Below are 27,865 nucleotides of genomic sequence, written 5' to 3' on the forward strand. Positions count from 1 at the left end.
ACCAAGATGTCAGAAATGGACTTCAGGGTAGCAGTTATGAAGAAAATAGCTAAAATGGAGAAATCACTTAATGGCAACATAGAGTCTCTAAGGGCAGAAATGAAAGCTGAACTGGCAGAACTTAAAAATGCTATCAATGAGATCCAATCTAATCTAGATAATCTAACAGCTAGGGTAAGCAAGGAGGAAAACGAATTAGTGATCTAGAAGACCAACTGATAGAAAAGAAGAAAAAGAGGAGCCCAAGCAGAAACAACTCACAATCCATGAAAACAGAATCAGAGAAATAAATGACACCATGAAACGTTCCAATGTCAGAATTATTGGGAATCCCTGAGGGGGTGGAGAGAGAGAGAGAGGACTAGAAGATATTTTTGAGCAAACTGTAGCTGAGAACTTCCCTAATCTGGCGAATGAAACAAACATTGGTGTCCTAGAGGCAGAGAGGACCCCTCCCACGATCAAGGAAAACAGGCCAATGCCCCGACATGTAATAGTAAAACTCTCAAATCTTAGAATCAAGGAAACCATCTTAAGGGCAGTTAGGGGGAAGAGATTCTTTATGTATAGAGGGAGGAACATCAGAATAACGTCAGACCTATCCACAGAGACCTGGCAAGTGACAAAGGGCTGGCAAGACATATTCAGGGTACTAAATGAGAAGAACATACAGCCAAGAATACTTTATTTGGCAAGGCTGTCATTTAGAATGGATGGAGAGATGCAGAGCTTCCAAGACCGGCAGAAGCTGAAAGAATGTGACCACTAAGCCAGCCCTGCAAGAAATATAAAGGGGGGGTTCTGTAAAAGAAGAAAGACCCCAAGAATGATATAGAACAGAAATTTACAGAGACAATCTATAGAAACAAGGACTTGACAGGCAACATAATGACAACAAATTCATATCTTTTAATAGTCATTCTCAACATGAATGGACTAAATGCTCTCATAAAATGGCACAGGGTTGAAGATTGTATAAAAAGATAGGACCCATTCATATGCTGTCTACAAGAGACTCATTCTGAGCCTAAAGATACATCCAGACTGAAAGTGAAGTGATGGAGATCCATCTTCCATGCCAACAGACCTCAAAAGAAAGCTGAGGTAGCAATTCTTATATCAGACAAATTAGATTTTAAACTAAAGACTGTAGTTAGAGACAGAGAAGGACACTATATCATTCTTAAAGGGTCTATCCAACAAGAAGATCTAACAACTGTAAATATCTCTGCCCCCAACATGGGAGCAGGTATCTACATAAGCCAACTGTTAACCAAAATAGTCATATTGATAATAATACGTTAATTGTAGGAGACCTCAATACTTCATTCTCAGCAATAGGCAGATCATGTAACGAGAAAATCAACAAAGAACCAAGAGCTTTGAATGACACACTGGGCCAGATGGGCCTCATAAATATATACAGAACATTCCACCCTAAAACAACAGGATACTCATTCTTCTTGAGCGCACACAGAACTTTCTCCAGGATAGACCACATATTGGGTCACAAATCAGGTCTCAACTGATACCAAAAGATTGAGATTATTCCCTGCATATTCTCAAACCATAATGCTTTAAAACTGGAACTCAATCACAAGAAAAAATTTGGCAGAAATTCAAACACTTGGAAGCTAAAGACCACTCTGCTCAAGAATGTTTGGGTCAACCAGGAAATCAAAGAAGAACTTTAACAATTCATTCAAACCAATGAGAATGAAAACACATCAGTCCAAAACCTATGGGATACTGCAAAGGTGGTCCTAAGGGGGAAATACATAGCCATCCAAGCCTCACTAAAAAAAATAGAAAAATCCTGAATTTGCCATCTAACTCTACACCTTAAAGAACTAGAGAAAAAGCAACAAACGATGCCTAAGCCATGCATTAGAAGAGAAATAATTAAGATTAGAGCAGAGATCAATGAATTAGAAACCAGAAACACAGTAGATCAGATCAACGAAACTAGAAGCTGGTTCTTTGAAAGAATTACTAAGATCGATAAACCACTGCACAGACTTATCCAAAAGAAAAGAGAAAGGACCCAAATTTGTAAAATTATGAATGAACGGAGAGAGATCATGACTAACACTGAGGAAATAGAAACATTTATTAGAAATTATTATCAACAACTACATGCCAATAAACTAAGCAACCTGGAAGAAATGGATGCCTTCCTGGAAATCTATATACTCCGAAGACTGAAACAGGAAGAAACTGACAACCTGAATAGGCCAATAACCAGTAACGAGATTGAAGCAGTGATCAAAAACCTCCCAAAGAACAAGAGTCCAGGGCATGATGGATTCCCTGGGGAATTCTACCAAACATTCAAAGACGAAATAATGCACATTCTCCTGAAGCTGTTTCAAAAAATAGAAGCAGAAGGAAAGCTTCTAGACTCATTCTATGAGGCCAGCTTTACCTTAATCCCCAAACCAGGCAAAGACCCCATCAAAAAGGAGAATTTCAGACCTCTATCCCTGATGAATATGGATTCCAAAATTCTCAACAAAATCCTAGCTAATAGAATCCAACAGTACAATAAAAGGATCATCCATGGGGTGCATGGGTGGCTCGTTTGTAAAGTGTCTGCCTTCGGTTTAGGTCATGATCCCAGGGTCCTGGGATCGAGCCCTGCATCGGGCTTCCTGTTCCACGGGAAGCCTGCTTTTCCCTCTCCCTTTGCCATTCCCTCTGCTTGTGTTCCCTCTCTCACTGTGTCTCTCTCTTTCAAATAAATAAATAAAATCTTAAAAATAAATAAATAAATAAAAGAATCATCCACCACGACCAAGTGGGATTTATCCCCAAGATACAAGGGTAGTTCAACATTTGCAAATTAATCAATGTGATAGAACACATTAATAAGAGGAGAGAGAAGAACCATATGGTCCTCTAAATTGATGCAGAAAAAGCATTTGACAAAATACAACATCCTTTCCTGATTAAAATCTTCAGAGTATAGGGATAGAGGGAACATTCCTCAAGTTCATAAACCCATCTATGAAAAACCCATAGTGAATATCATCCTCAATGGGGAAAAGATGAGAGCCTTTCCCCTAAGATCAGGAACACGTCAAGGATGCCCACTCTCACCACTATTGTTCAACATAGTACTAGAAGTCCTAGCAACATCAATCAGACAACAAAAAGAAATAAAAGGTATTCAAATTGTCAAAGAAGAAGTCAAACTCTCTCTCCGCAGATGACGATACTTTATGTGGAGAATCCAAAAGACTCCACCCCCAAATTATTAGAACTCATACAGCAATTCAGTAATGTGGCAGGATAAAACTCAATGCAGAGAAATCAGTTGCTTTCTTACACATTAACAATGCAACTGTAGAAAGAGAAATTAGAGAAATGATTCCATTTACAATAGCACCAAAAACCATAAGATATCTCAGAATAAACTTAACCAAAGAGGTAAAGGATCTATACTCTAGGAACTACAGAACACTCATGAAAGGAATTGAAGAAGGCACAAAAAGATGGAAAAACATTCCATGCTCATGGATCAGAAGAATAAACATTGTTAAAATGTCTATGCTGCCCAGAGCAATCTATACCTTCAATGCCACCCCAATCAAAATTCCAATGACATTTTTCAAAGTGCTGGAACAAACAACCCTAAAATTTGTATGGAATCAGAAAAGACCCTGAATTGCCAAGGAAATGTTGAAAAAGAAAAACAAAGCTGGGGGCATCATGCTGCCCGATTTCAAGCTATATAACAAAGCAGTGATCACCAAGATAGCATGGTACTGGCACAAAAAAAGACATATAGACCAATGGAACAGAATAGAGAGCCCAGATATGGACCCTCAACTCTATGGTCAAATAATCTTTGACAAAGCAGGAAAAATATGCAATGGAAAAAAGAAAGTCTCTTCAATAAATGGTGCTGGGAAAATTGGACAGCCACATGCAGAAGAATGAAACTCGACCATTCTCTAACACCATACACAAAGATAAACTCAAAATGGATGAAAGACCTCAGTGTGAGACAGGAATCCATCAAAATCCTAGAGGAGAACATAGGCAGTAACCTCTTTGACATCAGCCACAGCAACTTCTTTCAAGATATATCTCCAACGGCAAGTGAAACAAAAGCAAAAATGAACTTTTGGTACTTCATCAAGATAAAAAGCTTCTGCACAGCAAAGGAAACAGTCAACAAAACAAAGAGGCAACCCACAGAATGGGAAAAGATACTTACAAATGACACTGCAGACAAAGGGCTGATTTCCAAGATTTATAAAGAACTTCTCAAACTCAACACCCAAAAAACAAATAATCAAGTCAAAAAATGGGCAGAAGACATGAACAGACACTTCTCAAAAGAAGACATACAGATGGCTAATAGACACACGAAAAAATGTTCATCATTAGCCATCAGGGAAATTCAAATCAATACCACACTGAGATACCACCTTACACCAGTTAGAATGGCAAAAATTGACAAGGCAAAAAACAACAAATGTTGGAGAGGTTATGGAGAAAGGGGAATCCTCTTACACTGTTGGTGGGAATGCAACTTGGTACAGCCACATTGGAAAACAGTGTGGAGGTGCCTCAAAAATTTAAAAATAGAGCTACTCTATGACCCAGCAATTCCACAACTGGGTATTTACCCCAAAGACACAGATGTAGTGAAAAGAAGGGCCATATGCACCCCAATGTTTATAGTGGCAATGTCCACAATAGCCAAACTGTAGAAAGAGCTGAGATGCCCTTCAACAGATGAATGGATAAAGAAGATGTGGTCCATATATACAATGGAATATTACTCAGCCGTCAGAAAGGATGAATACCCAACTTTTACATCAACATGGATGGGACTGGAGATTATGCTAAGTGAAATAAGTCAAGCAGAGAAAGTCAATTATCATATGGTTTCACTTATTTGTGGAACATAAGGAATACCATGGAGGACATTAGGAGAAGGAAGGGAAAAATGAAGGGGGGAGAGTCAGAGGGAGAGATTAACCATGAAAGACTATGGACTCTGAGAAACAAACTGAGGGTTTTAGAGGGGAGGGTGGTTGGGGGATGGGCTAGCCCGGTAATGGGTATTAAGGAGGGCACAGACTGCATGGAGCACTGCGTGTTGTACGAAAACAATGAATCATGGAACAATACATCAAAAACTAATGATGTATGGTGACTAACATAACATAATAAAATTAAATTAAAAAAAATAAATTATAGCTAAAAACTTCCCTAATCTGGGGAAGGAAACAGACATCCATATCCAGGAGGCACAGAGAACTCCCATCAAAATCAACAAAACCAGGCCAACACCAAAACATATGGTAGTAAAATTTGCAAAATATAGAGATAAGGAAAAATCCTAAAAGTAGCAAGGGAAAAGAAAACCCTAACTTATAAGAGAAGACATAAGGTTAGCAGCAGACCTCTCCACAGAAACTTGACAGGCCAGAAGAGAGTTTCATGATATATTCAGTGCGCTGAATGGGAAAGATATGTAGCCAAGAATACTCTATTCAGAATGGAAGCAGAGGTAAAGAGTTTCCCAGACAAACAAAAACTAAAGGAGTTCGTGACTACTAAAACAGCCCTGCAAGAAATATTAAAGGGGACTCTGAGTGGGAAAGAATGACCAAATGTGAGAAAAACTAGAAAGTAGAGAAAATCTCCAGAAACAATGACTTAACAGGTAATATAATAGCACTAAACTCATATCTATCAATAATCACTCTGAATGTAAATGAACTAAATGCTTCAGTCAAAAGACATAGAGTATCAGATTGATAAAAAAACAAGGCCCTTCCATATGCTGCCTACAAGACACTCATTTTAGATCTAAAGACACCTGCCAATTGAAAGTGAGGGGATGGAGAAACATTTATCATGGTAATGAAATGTCGAAAAAGAGCCTGAGCCATACTTACATTAGACGAACTAGATTCTAGACCAAAGACTGTAACAAGAGATGAAGAAGGACAGTATATCATAATAAAGGGATCCACTCAACAAAAATATCTAACACTTGTAAATATTAAAAAAAAAAAAAAACCAATTTTAAAAACTCCCATCCTGGGAGCACCAAATATATAAAATAATTAATAACAAACATAAAGGAACTTATTGATAATTATACAGTAATAGTAGGGGATTTTAACACCCCACTTACAGCAATGGACAGACTGTCTAAAAAGAAAGTCAAGAAGGAAACAATGGCTTTCAATGATGCACTGGACCAGATGGACTTAAGAGATATATTTGGAACATTTCATCCTAAAGCAGCAGAATATACCTTGTTTTTGAGTGCTCATGGGACATTCTCCAGAAAAGATCACATACTGGGTCACAACTCAGGTCTCAACAAATACAAAAAGATTGAGATCATACCACGCATATTTTTGGACCACAACTCTATGAAACTGGAAGTCAAGCAAAAGAAAGAATTTGGAAAGATCACAAATACATGGAGGTTAAAAACATTCCACTAAAGAATGAGGAAATTAAAGAAGACATTAAAAAAAAAATACATGGAAACAAATGAAAATGAAAACATGAGGGTCCAAAACCTTTGGGATGCAGTAAAAGTAGTCCAAAGAGGGAAGTACATATCAATACAGGCCTACCTCAAGAAGCAAGAAAAATCTCAAATACACAACCTATCTTTACACTTAAAGAAGCTGGAAAATAACAACAAATGAATCTAAAGCCTGCTAAAGAAGGGAAATAATAAAGATTAGAGAAGAAATAAATGATAAAGAAACAAACAAAAAAAAGCAGATCAATGAAACTAGGAGCTTGTTCTTTGAAAGGATTAATAAGAATTGATAAACTCCTAGCCAAACTTAACAAAAAGAAAAGAGAAAGGACTCAAACAAAATCAGGAATGAGAGAGGAGAGATCACCACAAACACCACAGAAATACAAACAATTATAATAGAATATTATGAAAAATTATATACCAACAAATTGGGCAATCTGGAAGAAATGGATAAATTCCTAGAAGCATATAAATGACCAAAACTGAAACAGGAAGAAATAGAAAACTTGAACAGACCAATAACCAGCAAAGAAACTGAATCAGTAATCAAAAATCTTCTGACAAACAAAATATCCAGGGCCAAACAGCTTCCCAGGAGAATTCTACCAAACATTTAAGGAAGAGTGAATACCTATTCTTCTCAAACTGTTCCAAAAAATAGAAATGGAAGGAAAACTTCCAAACTTATTCTACAAGGCCAGTACTACCTTAATCCCAAAACCAGACAAAGATCCCACTTAAAAGGAGAATTACAGGCCAATATCCTTGATGAACATAGATGCAAAAATTCTCAACAAGATACTGGCAAATCGAATCCAACAGTACATCAAAAGAATTATTCACCATGATCAAGTGGGATTCCTCAGCTGCCAGGGTGCTTCAATATTTGCAAGTCAATCAATGTGACACACCACGTTAATTAAAGAAAGAATAAGAACCATATGATCCTCTCAATAGATACAGACAAAACATTTGACAAAATATAGCATCGATTCTTGATAAAAATCCTCAACAAAATAGGGATAGAGGGCACATACCTCAACATCAAAAAAGCCATATAAGAAAGACCCACAGCTAATATCATCCTCAATGGGGGAAAACAGCTTTTCCTCTACGGTCAAGAACAAAACAGGGATGTCCACTCTCACCACTGTTATTTAACATAGTACTGGAAGTCCTAGCCTTAGCAATCAGACAACAAAAAGAAATAAAAGACGTCCCAATTGCATAAGAAGTCAGGTTTTCACTAGTCACAGATGACATGATACTCTACACAGAAAACCCAAAAGACTCCCCTCAAAATTGCTAGAACTGATACACAAATTAGGTAAAGTCACAGGATACAAAATCAACGTACAGAAATCTATTGCACTTCTATAAACCAATAATGAAGCAGCAAAAATAAAAATCAAGGAATCAATATCATTTATAATTGCAACAAAAACCATAAGATACCTATGAATAATGGTAACCAAAGAGGTAAAAAATCTGTACTCTGAAAATTATAAAACACTGATGAAAGAAAGTAAAGATGACACAAAGAAATGGAAAAACCTTCCATGCTCATGGATTGGAAAAACAAATATTGTTAAAATGTCTCTACTACCCAAAGCAATCTACATATTTAATGCAATCCCTATCAAAATAACACCAGCATTTTTTCACAAAGCTAGAAGAAACAATCCTAAAATCTGTATGAAACCACAGAAGACCCCAAATAGCCAAAGCAACCTTGAAAAAGAAAAGCAATGCTGGAGGCATCACAATTCTGGACTTCAAGCTACATTACAAAGATGTAGTGATCAAGACAGTATGATACTGCCACAAAAACAGATACAGAGATCAATGGAACAGAATAGAGAACCCAGAAATGTACCCTGAACTGTATGGTCAACTAATCTTTGACAAAGCAGGAAAGAATATCCAGTGGAAGAAAGATAGTCTCTTCAACAAACGGTGCTGGGAAAACTGGACAACAACATGCAGAAGAATGAAACTGGACCACTTTCTTACACCATACAAAAAAAAAAAATTCAAAATGGATGAAATACCTCAATGTGAGATAGGAATCCATCAAAATCCTAGAGAAGAACACAGGCAGTAACCTCTTTGACATCGGCTGTAGCAGATTCTTACTAGATATGTCTCCTGAGGCAAGGGAAACAAAAGTAAAAATGAACTATTGGGACCACATCAGGATAAAAAGCTTCTGCACAGTGAAGGAAACAATAACAAAGCTAGAAGGCAACCTACAGAATGAGAAGATATTTGCAAATGACATATCTGATAAAGAGTTAGTATCCAAAATATATAAAGAACTTATCAAACTCAACACCCAAAGAACAAATAATCCAGTTAAGAAAATGGACAGAATACATGAATAGACATTTTTCCAAAGAAGACATCCAGATGGCCAACAGACACATGAAAAGATGCTCAGCATCACTCATCATCAGGGAAATACAAAACCCAACTACAATGAGATACCACCTCACACCTGTCAGAATAGCTAAAATTAACAACACAGGAAACAACAGGTGTTGACATGCATGTTGAAAAAGGGGAACACCTTACGCTGTTGGTGGGAATGTAGATTGGTGCAGCCACTCTGGAAAACAGTAAGGAGGTTCCTCAAAAACTTAAAAATAGAATTGCCTTAGGATCCAGCAATTGCACTAAAGGCAAATATCGTATGTCTCACGCATATGTGGAATTTATGAAACAAAACAGATGAACATATGGGGAAAAAGAGAGGCAAACCATTAAAGAAACTCAACTATAGAGAACAAACTGATGGTTACTGGAGGGGAGGTGGGTGGGAGGATAGGTTGAACGGGTAATGGGGATTAAGGAGGGCACTTGTGATGGGCACTAGGTATTGTATGTAAGTGATGAATCACTAAATTCTACACCTGGAACTAATATTACACTGTATGTTAACTAACTGGAATTTAAATAAAAACTTGAAAAAAATGGATAAAATAGTTGAATGTAAAATCTGAAACCATAAAATTTCTAGAAGAAAACGTAAGCAGTAAGCTTCTTAACAATATTTGTCTTAGCAATATTTGTTTAAACCAATCTCCTCAGGCAAGGGCAACAAAAGCTAAAATAAACCAGTGGGATTAGATCAAACTAAAAAGCTACTGCACAGGCAAAGAAGTTAATCAATAAAACAAAAAGGCAACCTACTGAGTGGGAGAAAATATTATACAATTATACCTCTGATGAGGGGTTAATATCCAAAATATATAAAGAATTTATACAACTTAATATCAAAAAAGCAAACAATTGGATTTAAAATTGGGCAGAAGACCAGAATAAACATTTTACCAAAGAAGACATACAGATGGCCAAGAGGCACACGAAAAGATGCTAATGATCAGGGAAATGCAAATCAAAACCACAGAGATACCATCTCACAGCTGTCAAAATAGCTATTATCTGAAACAAAACAAAACAAAACAGAAACAAAAAGTAACAAGTGTTGGTGAGGATGTGACAAAATGGGAACCCTCCTACACTGTCTTTGGGAATGTAAATCAGTGCAGCCACTATGGAAAATGGTATGGAGTTTCCTCAAAAAATTAAGAATAGGACTACTACATAATGCAACAATTCTACCTCAGGGTATTTATCCAAAGAAAATGAAAACACCAATTTGAAGAGATATATGTACTCCTATGTTCAATGCAGCATTATTTACAATAGCCAACATATGGAAGCAACCTAAATGTCCATTGATGGAAGAATGGATAAGGAAGATGTGGTATATATTTACAATGGAATACTACACAGCCATAAAAAATGAACTCTTGTCATTTGCAACAACATGGATGGACCTAAAGAGTATTATCCTGAATGAAATAAGTGAGAAGAGGAAGAGAAATGCCATATGATTTCACTTACGCCATATGATTCATTTATATGTGAGATCTAAAAAAAAAAAAATCTTTAAAAAATAAAACTAAATGAACAGAACAGAAACAGGCCATAGATATAGGAAATTATTGGTTACCAGAAGAGGAAAGGCAAAATAGGTGAAGAGGATTAAGAGAGATAAACTTTCATTAATAAAATAAGTTAAGTGATGGGGATGTAATATACAGCATAGGCTATATAGTCAATAATATTGTAACAACTTTGTATGTTGGCAGATGGTAAGTGGACCTATCATGGGGATCATATTGTAATGTTTAAAAATTTTGAATCACTATGAGGCACACCTGAAACTAATGGGATACTGTATGTCAATTATACTTCAATAAAAAGAGGAATGTGAAGTTAAAATTTTATTCTGACCTTTAACTTTTATTCTAGTCAAAGATTTGAGATGAAAATTTAATACTGTGAAAAGAAATAGTATAGAGACATTTTCTGTCAGTTATCTGATTTGCATGTAGCCCATGTTAAGTGTACTGAAGTTTGTTCTATTCTAGGTATTTATTATAATTATAATATTTGTATGTTATATAGTATATTATAGGCATAATGGGTATATTAGAGTTACAATAGGGCAAGAGTTCAAAACTACAATTCATGGTCATTTGGGATTTATATGAATAAGTCCAATGTTAGGGATTATAATACATGTTCTCTTCTGTAAAAAATATATTTAAAATACTATCTTACCTCAGAATCATGGGAAAAAATATTCTGAGACCCTTCACTTACTCCCAAAAGAGGCACTTTGTACAAGTGTCCTAAGTTGGGTTTTTCTGCAAACATTTTCATTTCAAGAGAGAGGTTTACACATTAAAAAAAAAAAAAAAAAAAAGAACAAGAGACTGAAGAGCCACATCATCTTTATGCACTTTGCATTCACCATCATGGCACTGCTACCTTTCGTATGGATGCGACAACAGGAAAGCTTCCCTCCTCAAAACTATCTTCACTTAACTTATTTCCAAGCCTCCTGAAATGCTACCATTAAAGATGCATCATTCAGAGAAATAAGTGCTTTATTTTAAAACAAAATCCTTTGGGAGCGCAACAATACTCCAAATTACTTATTCTTTTCCTTCCAGAGCATTTATTTTATCTCAAGGATATGATTCCAGATCTCCAGGCAAATGATTGTAATTAGTCATTTATTCACACCCTTCTAAGAGCTTTTGGATTTTAAAATTATGGGGAGTTTTTTGTTGTTGTTGTTGTTTTGGTTTATTTTGTTTTGTTTCTTTGAGGAGAGATAGCTGAGGACTCTGACTCTCTGAAGCATTTGAACAGACATCTATTACTGTTGTAGGATCCCTAGAGTGAGTGGAATGTGAAATGACAGGAAAATGCCCATCATTTGTTACCTAAAGCCTCAATTTCGACCCCAATGTAGAACCCATGTGATGGTAACGTGGCCTTGACCATGCAGAGCACATTGTAGTCCTATCTCTCTGGACCCAAAATTTTAATTTTTATTCTGAATGTCTTTTCCTCAGAAAATCCCTCTTTCTACCACCTCCTGTATCTGATCGAGATCAAATACAACAAAGTCTTCCCTCTGAAATAGCTATAACATGTGCCATTGTCACCCCCATTGACACTGCCCTTACCCAAGCATCACATGCTCTCATTGGAACATTCAACAACCTCCCACCTGGTCCTATTGCTTCCTCCTTTGTCCCCACCTGATCCATTTTCACTGACTTCTCCATTCAGCTTCTTATTTTGCCATTAGCTTTTTGGTCACTGTGCTCAACTCTCGTCCCTACAAATACTGCTTCCATACTGCATTATTCCTTTTTTGTTTACCTTTCACCCAGCTCTCATCATGTATGTTAGTGCCTTGGAAACTTTCACTAAAATGCTCTTCTCATGTGTTTTACATTAAGTAATCCTGCTGTGGCTTCCTGCAGTTTTTTTCAGCACAGCAACAGAGCGGTACTCAAATTATTAGTCCTTACATTTCTGTGTAATGTGTAAGCTCTGTAAACTCACATCTGTCTTGCTCAAACATGCACCATCAGTGCCTGGGGGGTGACTGGCAAATATACTTAATTGTGGGGAAAAATATGTTGATGAATAGTGAAGAATGCACGGAAAATTAAAAGGAAAGAGAACTAATGGACAGAAATAGAAACCGCCCTATTGTTGGCATTTTAACACTCCCCCTCCCCTAAAAATTCCACCCCTGTAATATGGCCCTGTTGTATCCTTGGTTTTGACCCATGCCAGGATTCCTCCTTAGCGGTACTTGAACCAATTTTAAAAGTTAGATTTGACATGAAATTTAATTAGTAAATTTAGTGATTAAGAAGGGGGTCTCTGTGGTCAAACTATTAGATTCTCTACCAAGCAAAAGACTTAAGACAGATTATTAAACCTCTGTGTGACACAGTTTACTCTTTTATAACATAGAGATAATAATAGTTTCTAATTTATAAAGTCATTCTGAAGACTGAGATTATATATACATACAAAGTATTTAGAACAGTGCTAGACAAAGAAACTGATATAAATTTGTCAGCTATGAGAATCTACATGGTGTATTAAATTATGCAGAGCTTGAGAGGTTAAACTGCAGAGAATCTACATGGTGTATTAAATTATGCAGAGCTTGAGAGGTTAAACTGCATTTTAAGTAAGAATAATAAAGAATAAATATTACATATGTGAAATTTCAGACATATAACATAAATTAAACTTATACAACATATAAATTAAATGCTCATGAATCAATCATCCAACTTATGAACTTGAACACCACCAGTAAGTTTTTAAGAACTGACAACATAATTCCCTGTCCCTGTGTTAAACAAAACTGGGGCATAGAGTCATAATATTTTGTCTCTTTTAATCTAAAACAGCCTATTACCCATATTGTTTGTCCTTTTTTCTTTTCTTTTGTTTTTAGTTTTCCATGTTGCAAAAATTCTTGAGAAGTTAAAGCCCATTATAGCCAAAGCAATCTTGAAAAAGGATAGCAACGCTGGAGGAATCACAATTCTGGACTTCAAGCTACATTACAAAGCTGTAGTGATCAAGACACTATGGTACTGGAACCAAAACAGACACATAGATCAATGGAACAGAATAGAAAAACCAGAAATGAATCCACAACTATATGGTTAACACATCTTCGACAAAGCAGGAAAAAGTCTCTTCAACAAAAGGTGTTGGGAAGACTAGACAGTCCCATGCAAAAGAATAAAACTGGATCACTGTCTTATACCATACACAAAAATAAACTCAAAATGGATTAAACACCTATTTTGAATGGACAGCCCCAACAGAAGATGTTGGGAAGACTGGACAGCCCCATGCAAAAGAACAAAATTGAACCACGGTTTAAGACAAACCATACACAAAAATAAACCCAAGATGGATTTAACACTTATTTTGAATGGGCAGAATGAAACTCATTTTGAGTTTATTTTTGTGTATGGTATAAGAAAGTGGTCCAGTTCCATTCCTTTGCATGGGGCTGTCCAGTCTTCCCAACACCATTTGTTGAAGAGACTTTTCCTCATTGTATATTCTTGCCTCCTTTGTTGTAGATTAATTGACCATTATCTGTGTGGGCTTATTTCTGGGCTCTCTGTTCTATTCACTCATCTATGTGTCTTTTTATTCTAACCTCATGTTCTTAAAAGAAGGAAAAGATAAATTTCTCAGTTTTCAATAAAGATGTTTTAAGCTTTCCTCTAGATCTTTTTACTTCAATAACTAGTATGGCATTTTTTTTATCACTGTTTAAAAAGCTCAATACATAAAATGAAAATATTACCCCAACAGAAAACATTTTTTCAGTTTTTGGTGTTTGTTCTGTTTTGTTTTGTTTTTAATCCCAAATCCCTGGGGTTACATAGCCAAACCCACTGTTTCATTTTCTGTGGCTATGATGACAGAGTAAAAAACTACATTCTACTCTTAACAGCAAATTTTAAAAATGCATCAAAGCTCCAAAGGGAAAAAGTACACTGAGAATTATAAGTTCTATTAGGCGGTGTCCCATGTGTAGGGCAGCATTTATGTGCATGCTTGCATCGTATTACTCCTCACGAGACACCATGGATCGCTTTAGAGCCAGCAGTGATTCACCCACTAAAATTAGCACCAGGGAAGCATTAATGTTACTTTTTAGAGCCGTCTTTCCAGATTCTTAAATTCGACCTTCAAAAGTAGCATGCATTTTCATCATGCTGAGATCTAAAATACAAAAACATATATACTGTTTGAAATATTTCATTACCTTCATATGGCTCAAATTTCATAAATTTCCCTGTCAGAAATATACCAGATGATTTTAAATTTAGATAAATAGTAAACAGTTTGTATGTTTGACAATTTGTTTGTTTGGGGTTTTTATATTTTTTGGTGTCTCTCTCTCTCCCTCTCTCTCTCCCCCTGTCATCCTGTTCCCCTGAGCTAAGTGTTCCAAATTAGTGAGGCTGAGTCTCCACAAGGGATGTAAATCACGGCATTTGAGAAAGGCTGTCTTTTTGGGTCCCGCATCTGCTGACAGCATGATGAAAAGTTAATAGGCCAAATACACTTGCTATTTACAGTTGTATGAGCCTTAATAGTGAATTCTTTTCACAGCTGTCACTTTATACCCCAAGATACACCCATTGTCACAAGCAACCTGTTTGTTAAGGAAGTTTAACCTCTTCAGAGTCAGAGCTTGAAATTTCAATCAGTAGAGAGCAAGATTTATAAATGACAAGGGTTTAACAACGACACTGGTGGAGATATTTCTATAAGGCAGGGACAGAAACAACAACCACACAAGATAGGATCGATGCATGAGAATCTTGGAGCCGTCTAGTGGACTGACTGACCTGTCACCACTCATTCAATTCTCCCACAGATTGGACCCTGTTGGTGTATACCAATGTTATCAAACTTGTCTAATCATGAGGGTCACCTGCATGGCTTGTGGTTACAAATACAGATTCTGGAGGCTCGCTGGAGAATCAAATTCAGCAGATATGAAGCAGAATTCAGGAAATTCAATTATTAACGAGTACCCCAGGTGATTTTATTGATTCAGCAAGTGTGAGCAGTACTGATTAGTCAATGCACGCCATCGGCAACCCTCTTCTTTCTACCTGTAGCTTACGTCAGTACACCATGAAAGTTAGGTTTCTGACAGGCTGTAGAAAGGATTCTTCTCCCTGCAAAAACCACATCACTAATGGGCTCCACAGACACTTGTATGTAAGTGTCTCTACTCTAATGCAGTCTGCACAGTGCAAACCGTGTGAGTTGTTGCTATAACATAAGGAATATCTCTCTGCTGTCCAAATTCTCACATGCTCATTCCTTCCTTTCACATAAAATATTGCTTTTGGTGAGTTTTTTTGTTTTGTTTTGTTTATGTTGTTGGTTTTTTTGTTTGTTTGTTTGTTTGTTTAGGACTGTGCTCTCTGTTTAACTACTCACTGTGTAGTAGCCAGACAAATAACTGTGGTTCTTGGAAGCAAACACACCATATTTTTCCAGGGTAACTCTCCTTTAAGTGAAGATGGGGGTGTTCAATCTTCCATCTTGTGTCTTCTCCAATTCAGCCTATGGTTTCCAGCTGCATGGAAAGGGAAGGGAGAAGGAGCTGTGAATCTCCAAGGATATTTTAGGACTACAATTCCCTTAAAAGAACTAGCGATTTATCCCTAACGAAGCTGGAGATACAGCTTTTTCCTGCTTTGTCGAAGATGTGTTAACCATATAGTTGTGGGTTCATTTCTGGTTTTTCTATTCTGTTCCATTGATCTATGTGTCTGTTTTGGTTCCTGTTTTGGTTACTGTTTCTACACATACAGCAAGAGGAATGGGACACACTGAGGATGCTGCCAGGCTGTTCCACTGCCCTCTTCATGTTGAGTAATATAACTTGTCTCTTCCAGGCTCACCATATAGACTGATTTGTACCAGATTTTAAATTCCTGAATAGGCTTCTTCATGTTTTTATTTTTTGATCTTAGTTAAAATAAATTAAATGGTAGATATTTCAATCATATTAAGAGCCCAGAATGGGAGGTAGTATAACACCAGGTATTTGTTTGCTTCTTCCTTTTTGAATAGGAAAGTTTTGAAGATGCATATTTTTAAAAAAGCACATTTTTATTTTTATTTTGTTTCTGTGTTCAAAGTTCTAACTTAGTGTAATTGTTTAAGCAAATACTATTGAGTTTTAATCCTCTGAGAACAAAGGGAGATTATTTTTTCCTTTCACACAGAGAGAAAAAGGACCCATTCCTCCCAGGACATACCCGTAATACTGTCCATAAATGAAGTACACTCAGAAACAAGGCTGTCTACACACAACAGTAATAATATCTGTTTTTCTCTTTAGACCTTTAGAAATATAATACGGCTTTTATATCCCTTTTCCACACCTTAGATCTAGAGTCATTTATCCATATCATAATATTCAAGGCAATTATTTCTTTTTCATTCAGATGAAGTATATTATGGATGCTTATGAAAATACTGTAAAAGTTGTTGGTCTTTTCTCTAAAAACAAACCAGAGACACATATAAACTATAGTTACGTATAGTTTTGACAGGTTCAAGGCTCCTTGAAGGCAGTCCATAAATCACAGATATCTTAGATATAAGCTCAGTAACTTTTGATTTAAGGTGGAAAACTAAACAATGATAATAATTTTAAAACTTTGTAGAATGCATAAAAACAAAAAGCTACATTTGCAGAAATAACAGGTGACTGATATGTTCAAGCAGGGCTGGCATACATCTATTGTTTGCAATTAGTTTCATTTTTCTATTCCCACAAATAACTGGGAATGTTCTTCCCACATACAGTACTTGAAAAAAATAAATCATTGCTCCTTGGCTTTCAGAAATATGACCTGGTTTATATCAAAATTTCTCTCCTGTAGCTGTATGCCTTTCCAAATTGTGTCCTTATTTCTACAAATCCTTTTAACAGGAAAAAAAAAAAAAAGTTACAAGTTTTTTATTTTGCTACATGTTCCCGGACTTGAACAATTTCAACAACCATTTCTTCAGTCAGCTTTAACTTTAATCAGTTTTGACATTCTGACTGCCCTGTTCTTGGAGAGGTTGATTACTTCATACTCTTTGACCCAGAAGTGCTATCTTGCTATGTTTTTATACATCCATATCCCAGATTTTCTAAAATTTTCTTGGTGCTATCTTTATTGTTTTGAGCATTTCAGTAACTAGATTGGAAAAAATTAGCATTCTTCAGACCATATTAATGCATCATACATTACAATGATTTCTATATTCAGCAAAAACTGGGAACAGAATATGTGTATAAATTTGGATAAGCATCTTAGTGCAGTGAAATCTAGACTTATTTATGAAAGTAATGCACATGTATGTGTATATACAAATTTATATTTGTTTCCTATTGCTACAATAACAAATTATCACAAACTTATTGACTTAAAACAACACAAACTTATTAGTTTCCAGATGTGTGGGTCTAATACAGTCTCACTTAAGGCTAAAATCAAGATGTAGGTAGGGCTGTATTCCTTTCTGGAGTCTCTACGGGAGAATCCTCTTCCTTGCCTTTTCCAACCTCTAGAAGCTCCTGGAATTCTCTTTCCTCCATCTTTAAAGCAAGCAGAGTTGCATATCGCTGACCCTTCAGTATTACATCTTCCTCTGACCACAACTGGGAAAGGTTCCCCACTCTCAAAGACTCATGAGATTAGACTGGGCCCACTCAGATAATCCTGGAAAATCTCCCCATCTCAATGTTCTTCATCTTAATCACACTTATTTTTTTTTTTTTTGGTCATGTAGGTAACTTTCAGGTTTTGTGCATTAGGATATGGACATTTTGGTGTTCATTAATCTACCTACCACAATATGATAGTTTATGATACATGACATATCACATTTATGTGTGTATATATATATATATATATATATATATATATATATATATATAATGTGTATTACATTTTTATTTTGAAGCATATCATACATAAAAAGGTATGTATGCATATATATACACACACCCCTCCCATATACATACTCCTTCCTTCTTCCTTACCTCTCCTCCTAATGAACATTGATACTGGGTTTTGTGTTAACTGCTCTGATAGACATGAATAGTGCTCATTAATTCTTTCTGTACCTTTCCTATCTGGACATATAGGAGGCAAAATTCTCGAGTCCCTCCCCACCCAACAGGTAGGTAAGGCTATATATGTGCTACTGAAAAATGAAATATGACTGGAAATGAAATTTCTTACTACTCTGTGAAGCAAAGTAAGGTTCTATGTGGTCCTCAATTCTCTTTGGCCTTTTGCTAGGAACAGTGGTGGGGCACAAGATTAAAGCAGCCTGGATTTGTGTGTCACCACATAGAGGATGCCATCATTTACACTGAAATTCACATCAGCAAAAATTAAACCTAAATTCTGCAAAGATACTGAGATTTTTCTTTGGGCAAGTGAAACAGACTTACCTATCTAAGTCATATTATTTAATTTTCTCTATCATTCTCCCAATTCTTCAATAACTCCTATATAATAGGTTATTTAGTTTCCTTATTTTTCAAGTTAATACATATGGCATAAAATTGTATATATTTTTGTGGTTTCTATCTTTTACTCGTTTTTTAAAAAATATTTTATTTATTTATTTGAGAGTGAGTGAGAGAGAGAGAGAACATAAGCAGGGGTGGGAGGGAAGAACCGAGCCAGAAGGAGAAGCAGACTCCACGCTGAGCCTGACGCGGGGCTCAATCCCGAGACTCCGGGATCCCCCTGAGTTGAAGGCAACCACCTGACTGAGCCACCCAGGCGCGGCGCCCCTCATGGTTTTAAACATTTTTCTATGTAAAAGTGTGCAGCTTTTTTAAATTAATTTTCACTAATATATATTTTATCAAATTGATATATCATGTTTTAAACTTTGCATTTTGCAATTAAAGGACATTTGCATTATACTAGAAGTTTTTCTGGTATGAATAATTTTGTGTACGTGTTCTTATAAATATCACCTTGTGCATATGTAATATCATGTCTTTAGTATATAAATAAAAGGGAAATGGTTGAATTGTAGGATTATACACATGTGCAACATTTTAGAAAAAATTTTTTTAACTTCTACCAATTTGTAGTTCCACCAGTTTTAGTGAGAGTTGTCATTCCAAACATTGTTGAAAATATTTCATATTGAGAAAACTTTGAATTGTTCCTAATTAGGTAGATCTGCTATTTTATGTTATGGCCATTCTAATTTACATTTCTCTATTAGTAATGAGGGTGAGCATCCATTCAAATGTTATGGATTATTTGGAATAATTCTGCTAATGCCAGTCTTCTGCCCATTTCCCAAATAACTTGTTTCTTACTAATTTATTAGAGTTCGTTCTGTGTTCTAAATACAAATCCTTTATCAATTACATATGTTACAAATAATTTGTTCCATTTCCTGGCATACATTTTCATCATTAAAGTGTCTTTTCATTTACAGAATTTCTTAATTTTTTAAGTAAGACTTTGTTTATTTGAGAGAGAGAGAGAGAGAGAGTGCATGAGCAGGGGGGAGGGGCAGAGGGACAAGCAGACAAGTCCCTAAGTGCTGAGCAGAATGCGGGGCTCAATTCCAGAGCCCCAGATCATGACCTGAGCCAAAGTCAGAGGCTTAACCTACTGAGCCACCCAGGTGGCCCCATAATTTCTTAATTTTAATGTAATAAAATGTACTGGTATTTTCCCACATACTTACTAATTTTTGTGTCTTGTTACAAAAATCCTTGCCTATACATACAAAGTCATAAGGATATTCTTCCATATTTTCTCAAAGTGTTATAGTCATGTCTTTAATCCATCTGTAATGCATTTTCAGATGTTGTGCAATGTAGAGATCCAATTCTATTTTTTCTCCTTCTCTGTAATCAAATCTCCTAGCACTATTGACTGAATAGTTTCTATACATGTATAGATCTCTTTATGTTTTCTATAGTCCATTGATCTGTCCTCCTATACTATATAACAGCAACTTGCTTCCTCAATTTCCCCTTTTAGAAATGTCTTCCCTTGGCTAATTTTGGCTTTTAGTTCTCACATACGAATTTTATTTTATTTTTTAAAGATTGATTGATTGATTGATTGATTATTTATTTAAGAGACAGAGAGAGAGGGTGCCTGGGTGGCTCAGTTGGTTGAGGGACTGCCTTCGGCTCAGGTCATGATCCTGGAGTCCCTGGATCGAGTCCTGCATCGGGCTCCCTGCTCGGCAGGGAGTCTGCTTCTCCCTCTGACCTTCCTCCTTCTCATGCTCTCTGTCTCTCATTCTCTCTGTCTCAAATAAATAAATAAAATCTTTAAAAAAAAAAAAAGAGACAGAGAGAGAGAGAACAGGAGCTGGGGGAGGGCCAGAGGGAGATGAAGAAGCCGAGTTTTCACTGAGCAGGGAGCCCAGTGCAATGTGGGGCTCAGTCCCAGGACCCTGGGCTCATGACCTGAGCTGAAGGCAGATGCTTAACCCACTGAGTCACCCAGGTACACCTCACAAATGAATTTTATAACTATCTTGTTGAATTCCACATCAAATCCTCTATCTGATATCCAGGGCTAGCTTTCAAAAATTACCCATGTGCCATCCTCTGGACACTTTCACTGTCAAGAAAACAGCCACATGGAAATAACTAACTAGACAGAAGACTAACTGTTATATCTGGAAAGAAGAGGAGATGACTTATGTAAATAGCTAGCCAATTTATGTCACTATACTTTCATCTGGATACCAAATCTTTAACCTTCTTCTTACAGATACAACAACATGCTCATGGCTTTCCCAAGACAGACAATTTAAGTTCCCATCAAATCACTGGATTCAGCTCAATCATAGGCCCTCCATCTGATGTATAGTTTTCTCTATTATATCTGAGCCTACTTCCCTTACTCTAGCCACACATGAACTAGAAAGACAAGGTTCCTACCACCCCTTGACCAATGAATACTGGTGAGAGTCTAGAAAAACTATAATAAACACTCTTACTCATAAAAGGGAAGCATTTCAAACACACAGTAATCATTGGCCACAGTGATTATGCAATCAAGCTAATTAGGCCTTATGAGATTCTTCTGCTTTGTCATTTCAAGATACCAATTTCTTTAGTTAGCAGCTTGAACACTCAAACCTCACAATCTATAAAGATTTAAAGAGCAAAAGACATTAGTTCTTGTTTACATAAAGTCCAAAACATGTTCCTATTTGATGAGTGACTCTTCTCCACATAGACTCCTTCCAGAATCTCACCATCTTTATCGTATGACTTCTGGATTTGCTGTGTTATCTCAAATTTGCAAGAATATCAAGAGCATGGAGGACAGTGAATGGGAGAAATTTATGGGCCTGGCCCTGGAAGGGGACCACATCATTTCTTTCTTTTTTTTTTTTTTTTAAGATTTATTTATTTATTCATTTGAGAGAAAGAGAGAAAGAGAAAGAGGGCAGGGGCAGAGGGAGAGGGAGAAGGAAAGAAGCAGACTCCCCACTGAGCATGGAGCCAGATGCGGGGTTCAATCTCAGGACCCTGATATCATGACCTGAGCTGAAACCAGGAGTCAGACGTTTAACTGACTGCGCCACCCAGGCACCCTGGGACCACATCATTTCTGCTCAATTTCTAGTTAACTAGAATTTGGTCATATGGCAAATTTGATTGCTTGAGAAGCAGAGGAATTTAGTCAAGCTGTTGCCCAAGAGGAAAAGGAATTTGGTTTCACAAACATCTGCTTATATTTGCCCATATTTGCTTATATTTGTTCATATTATATAATTTTCCTTGGAGAATAAATTTGGGATTCATGCCAGAAAGAAGTAAAAATATGAAGACAGAATCATATAATTTAAAAATAATATTAATAATTACACTCTTGGTGTAATGGGTGGTGGTCAGTTGGTGGTCCCTATATGCCAGTAACTGTGATAAGATATTTAAATGTGGAACATTTAATTCTCATGACATCTGAAATAAGTACCTTTGATATTTACATTTACCAATGAAGACATTGAAGTCAGGAGAAAGTTTCTTGCCCAAAGTTACATGGCCATAAACATGATATTCTGTACCTTGAACCTCGTTTATCCGACTCTGTAAGTCTCATTGCTAGATATTCCATGGTATACCCAACAGTCAAATGCAGATGAATCCCCCTGCTGAGTAATAAGGAAGGAGTTAAATGGAAGAAAGAACAGTATGTTGTATGTTAGGGGTTGAGGAGGGCAGATATAGACTAATATATGTAGATTTAGGAAGAACTAACTTTTAAGCTACCAGCAAATATAAACTAAAGTATTACAAGGTGTATGGTATATACCCAATAAACATTTATTGAGATATAATGTGCTTTTTCTTCCTTTTTTCTTTTGGTAAAAAATTCATAACTAAAATTTATCATCTTAACTACCTGAAGTATACAGTTCAGTAGTGTCAAGTATATTCACATTGTTGTAAAATAAATCCCTAGAATTTTTTCATCTTGCAAATCTAAAACTCTATACTCATTAAACTACAACTTTCCTCCTTCCACTCCCCCCAGACACTGATAACAACCAGTCTACTCACAATGTGTTTTTTTTTATTCTTATGTTAATCCCCATACATTACATCATTAGTTTTAGATGAAATGTTCCATGATTCATTGTTTGTGCATAACACCCAGTGCTCCATGCAGAATGTGCCCTCCTCAATACCCACCACCAGGCTAACCCATCCTCCCACCCCCCTTCCCTCTAGAACCCTGTTTGTTTTTCAGAGTCCATCGTCTCTCATGGTTTGTCTACCCCTCCGATTTCCCCCGCTTCATTCTTCCCCTCCCGCTACCTTCTTCTTCTTTTTTTTTTTTCTTAACATATATTGCATTATTTGTTTCAGAGGTACAGATCTGAGATTCAACAGTCTTGCACAATTCACAGTGCTTACCAGAGCACATACCCTCCCCAGTGTCTATCACCCAGTCACCCCATCCTTCCCACCCCACCCCCCACTCCAGCAACCCTCAGTTTGTTTCCTGAGATTAAGAATTCCTCATATCAGTGAGATCATATGATACATGTCTTTCTCTGTTTGACTTATTTCACTCAACATAATACCCTCCAGTTCCATCCACGTCGTTGCAAATTACTCACAATGTGTTTTTAAGATGCTGTAATTTGGGAGTTTAAGAGAAATGAAAAGATCAATAGAGAATGATCTCCCTTTACGTATGGAAATCAACTCTGTCAATCTATTCTCCATCTACATTCAGAGATCTCAGTGTACCATTGCATATGAGAAAATGCCACTATCCACTTAGGGTAAGAAAAAGTATGATATAAAGAAGGATAATGCAAGCCCTTGAAAGATGAATACCCTCCTGTCTGGATTGAACTGCAATGATTGACTAACAGAATCATGTATGGGTAGAGGGTCAATAAATTTTTGACTTAGGCGTTGGTAATGTGCCAAAGTAGTGAATGACTATGCAGGAATTCTTTGTACAGGCCACGTCACTTAATGGTTAAGAGTATGGATTTTAGAGTTAGTGAGACCTGAGTTTTAATCCAGTTTCTACCATAAAACAATGATTTGTCTTTAAATCATTGGTAAAGAGGTAAAGCAAAAACTTTCCTCTTTGAGCCTGTTTCCTTATTTTTTAAAAAATGCTGTGTGTAAAAAATACCTATCCCAGAGAGTTCTTATTAAGATAATCCCCACAATTACTTTCAGTGAAGTTGTTTATTGCGCCCAGGATCTGGTTAGTTGGAGATGCTAGTTATTAGAGGCAGGAGTGGAAGGGGGCCTACATACACAGTACAGTAAGGAAGAAAGAAAAATATCAAGTAGCATGAAAGCTGTAACTCACCTTAAGCCTCATTAAATAAGATCTGTTTCCCTGACATTCTCACATAATTCTCATTGTGGGACTCGGAAATATCCAGTTCTCCCTACAGCATCCTCCCAGAGAACACTACCTCATCTATAGGCAATCCTATCTCAAGAGTGGATGCTGAAATACAGCAACACTAAGAATAAACAGTATAAATCACAGAAATCATAAGATTCTCTATAACTAATTAGAGACAAGGCTGTCCAGATAATTTAAGAAATTTACCTTGTCACAAACTTTCCAATGTTGCCTGTTTTTGTCTTAAAGTAAATTTTTAAGTGTTCTATTAAAATGCTATATGTTGGGCGCCTGGGTGGCTCAGATGGTTAAGCGTCTGCCTTCGGCTCAGGTCATGATCCCAGGGTCCTGGGATCGAGTCCCACATCGGGCTCCCGGCTCAGCGGGGAGCCTGCTTCTCCCTCTGACCCTCTCCCCTCTCATGCTGTTTCTCTCTCGCTCGCTCTCTAAAAAATAAATAAAATCTTTAAAAAAATAAAAATAAAAAAAAAAATAAAATAAAATAAAATGCTATATGTTATATTTATAATTCTTTGGCAAAAATGTTAAAATGATTTTTTGCTTTGAATCTTCATTCCAAATCTAAGTTAATCTGTCAAATTATTACTTTTAAAAAAAAGAGAATTGCTGTCTTGCTTCTAAATATGCTTATCTGTTACTTAACTATGGGATAGGAAGGAAAGAGAGGTAAGTGTCTATTCAGGAAGAAAATTCCAAATAACATACAATACATAAATACATTATATAAAGTTTAAAATGAAATTATATATATGAATGTGTCATATATATATATGAAATTTTATAATATATAATGTGTCATATAATATGCATATAAAATTATATCTCTGTTAACCATATAGTATGTAATTGTAGAATATATATTTGCATAGCAAGGTAATTATGGAGGCATGCCTAAAGAAATAAATATATTATCACTTCTTTAGCTTAAGCATTACTGAATATATAAATAACACAAATTTGAAGATTTCCTTTGCTGTTTGAGACTATTCTACAGTTAACCAGCTTTGAAGATACTCTTTCTCCTTCCAAAACCCTGTTTCTCTTCCCTTGATATCTGGGAACTGATTGAACCTATAGCAGAGTAGTGCTTACTGTACTGATATGATTCTTTTTCTTATTGGATTATGGAAAAGGCAGAAGTATCTGTGAGGATTTTGTGATAAAATGACTTAGAAGATTTTCTTCTACAAGGAGATTATACATCTCAGTTTCTTAATAGTGCTTAGGTTCACAGTTACTCACGCTTTAGTTATCTAGGCATGACTTACAGCAAGAATCCCTACCAGATTGAATTTCTGCTGAATAGGGCGGTCAGCAATTATTTGAGGAACTTGCTAGCTGTCAAAGATGAAAGCAGAATTAAACCAAATATTCTAACATATTGTTAGGGGAAAGAAGTCATTACTGACACTTTAAATATATACTTTGTTTTACATCATTTGCTCAGGTTTGACAGCTTTAAGGGAACACTAAATATCTTTGCCTAAAATGTACACAATAATCTTTCAGTAAACTCTCTCATTCATTTTCTCATTTCTTGTGTGTGCATTCAATATTTAGAAGAGAGCTGCTGCACCAGTTTCCTCTCCATAATACTAATGTAACAAGATTTAAAATGCATAATGAGTAGTACATTATCCAAGAATGACCCAAGAAATCCCTGCTATATCTCAAAACATCATTTCTTTGCAGAAGAGCTTTCTTATCCACATTGAGTGGACAAATACTTTTTTTTCTAAAGTGAATTGGAAACCTCATACCAGATGCCTTGTCTTTAAAGGATTCTAGAGTTATAAATAAGAAAAGAATCACATCATTTCCTATGATCATGAAATTCTGAGCAATGATCCTTGAGCAATGGGCTCAGAAATTGGCTGCTGCATGACGTTGAGTATGGATGATATGAAACATTTCCAGATAACTAGTGGTCAGAGACCAAGGGGAAGAAGGTATAGCAATAACTTCTCAGAAACATGACCAGAGTTGGCATAAAAACAGACTGTTGTTGCAACTTAACAATTCTGTGGTCCATGACTTCACTGTATTCTTTAAACTCTAGCTAATGGACTGAGCTGCCTTCCTGAAAAACAACCAACTGGACTCTCGGAGTCTCAGGACTGGAGGGGAAAGCATGAGCCTGAGTAGAGCTCCAATAAACTAACCAATCCTGAACCACCAGGGAGTGGACTTGTTTTAACTGAGCAATCAGTAGCTTCTGCCTTGAGTCCCACTCTTGCCTCATGCAAGTACTGACTTCCCAGGAGTTGCTCTCCTTTATGATATTTAAATAGAAGAAAAGAACCAATTCCTTTAATGATCTTGGGGTTACTCTTTAATGGGTCAGAACCCATCCCACAAGGCTTGATTCTTCTGTGTGGGGTCAGGCTTGCCTTGCTCTGCCTAGCAGCACCCTCACCTTAATGGTCAGTGGCTTTCTGTCTCTATTATTTAAGACTTCTGCATATTGCAAACTACCTCTGAATGCAAGAAAAATCACAGGAAAGGCACAGTTTATAGAGCTCTAAAAATAGTAGGCCAGTGAGGAATAAACTGAGAGATAATTTCTAATGTTAAATGAGACAATTTTTTTTTTAATGAAGCATATTGCATTATAACAAAGGTCTTTGGGATGATCACTAGTAGATTCTTCAGTAGACAGATGTAGAGGTGGATGTGGAGACGAACAGTGATGAGGAGATTAAAGGTGAAGAAATTTGGAGCAAAGAGGGGGAAAAGGTAATAAACTCCAGTGATTTAAAAGAGTCATTCCTATTATTGCAATGTGTTGGACATTTCTACAGAAGCCAAACCTGGGCACATCTCTGTCGGAATGTGGTTTGGAAGAAGGGCTTATGAAGGATTTATGGTATATTTATGTTTTTGTAGTTTGGGAAAGAGACCCTGGATACAGGACAGAATATTTTCAGGTTGACTTTAGTGAAATTCTCAATGCTTAAAATTGAAAATTTGATCATGTCAAAGTGGTACGTTATCGTGGGTACTGCTGTTTTTCTGATCTTTCTTTTCTTAGTCCCTGAGCTAGGAGTTAGCCTCTAAGTAATTCCTGAAATTTCTATTTGAAGGGGAAGTGTTCAGAGCTGGAAAAAAAAAAAAAAAAGCAGCCTACCTCTTTAGTGCAGAGGAACCTGGGAGGGGAAGAACAGCTGTACCCAAAGCGGTGCTCACTGAAGAGCCAAGACCTGAGGGACCCGGGAATCTCAACTTGCATGTATTATCCTCTCCCTGCTCCCTGACTTCTCATTCATAAACTACATCATGTCAGCTTTTATGAGCCCCCTCTGACTTTAGAATTCACAGAAAATAAAATGTGGAAGTCCAAGAACTTGCCACAATCACAGTCTGGCTGTCAATTGAGCACTTCTTCTAATACAGGGCACCGATGGGGTAGGATTTTTTTTTTTCAGTCAATCAAAATAAAAACATTTAAACACCATCAGGAACACAACTTACA

Source organism: Neomonachus schauinslandi, chromosome 3 (genome assembly GCF_002201575.2).
Source record: "Neomonachus schauinslandi chromosome 3, ASM220157v2, whole genome shotgun sequence".
In the NCBI taxonomy this organism is placed as follows: domain Eukaryota; kingdom Metazoa; phylum Chordata; class Mammalia; order Carnivora; family Phocidae; genus Neomonachus; species Neomonachus schauinslandi.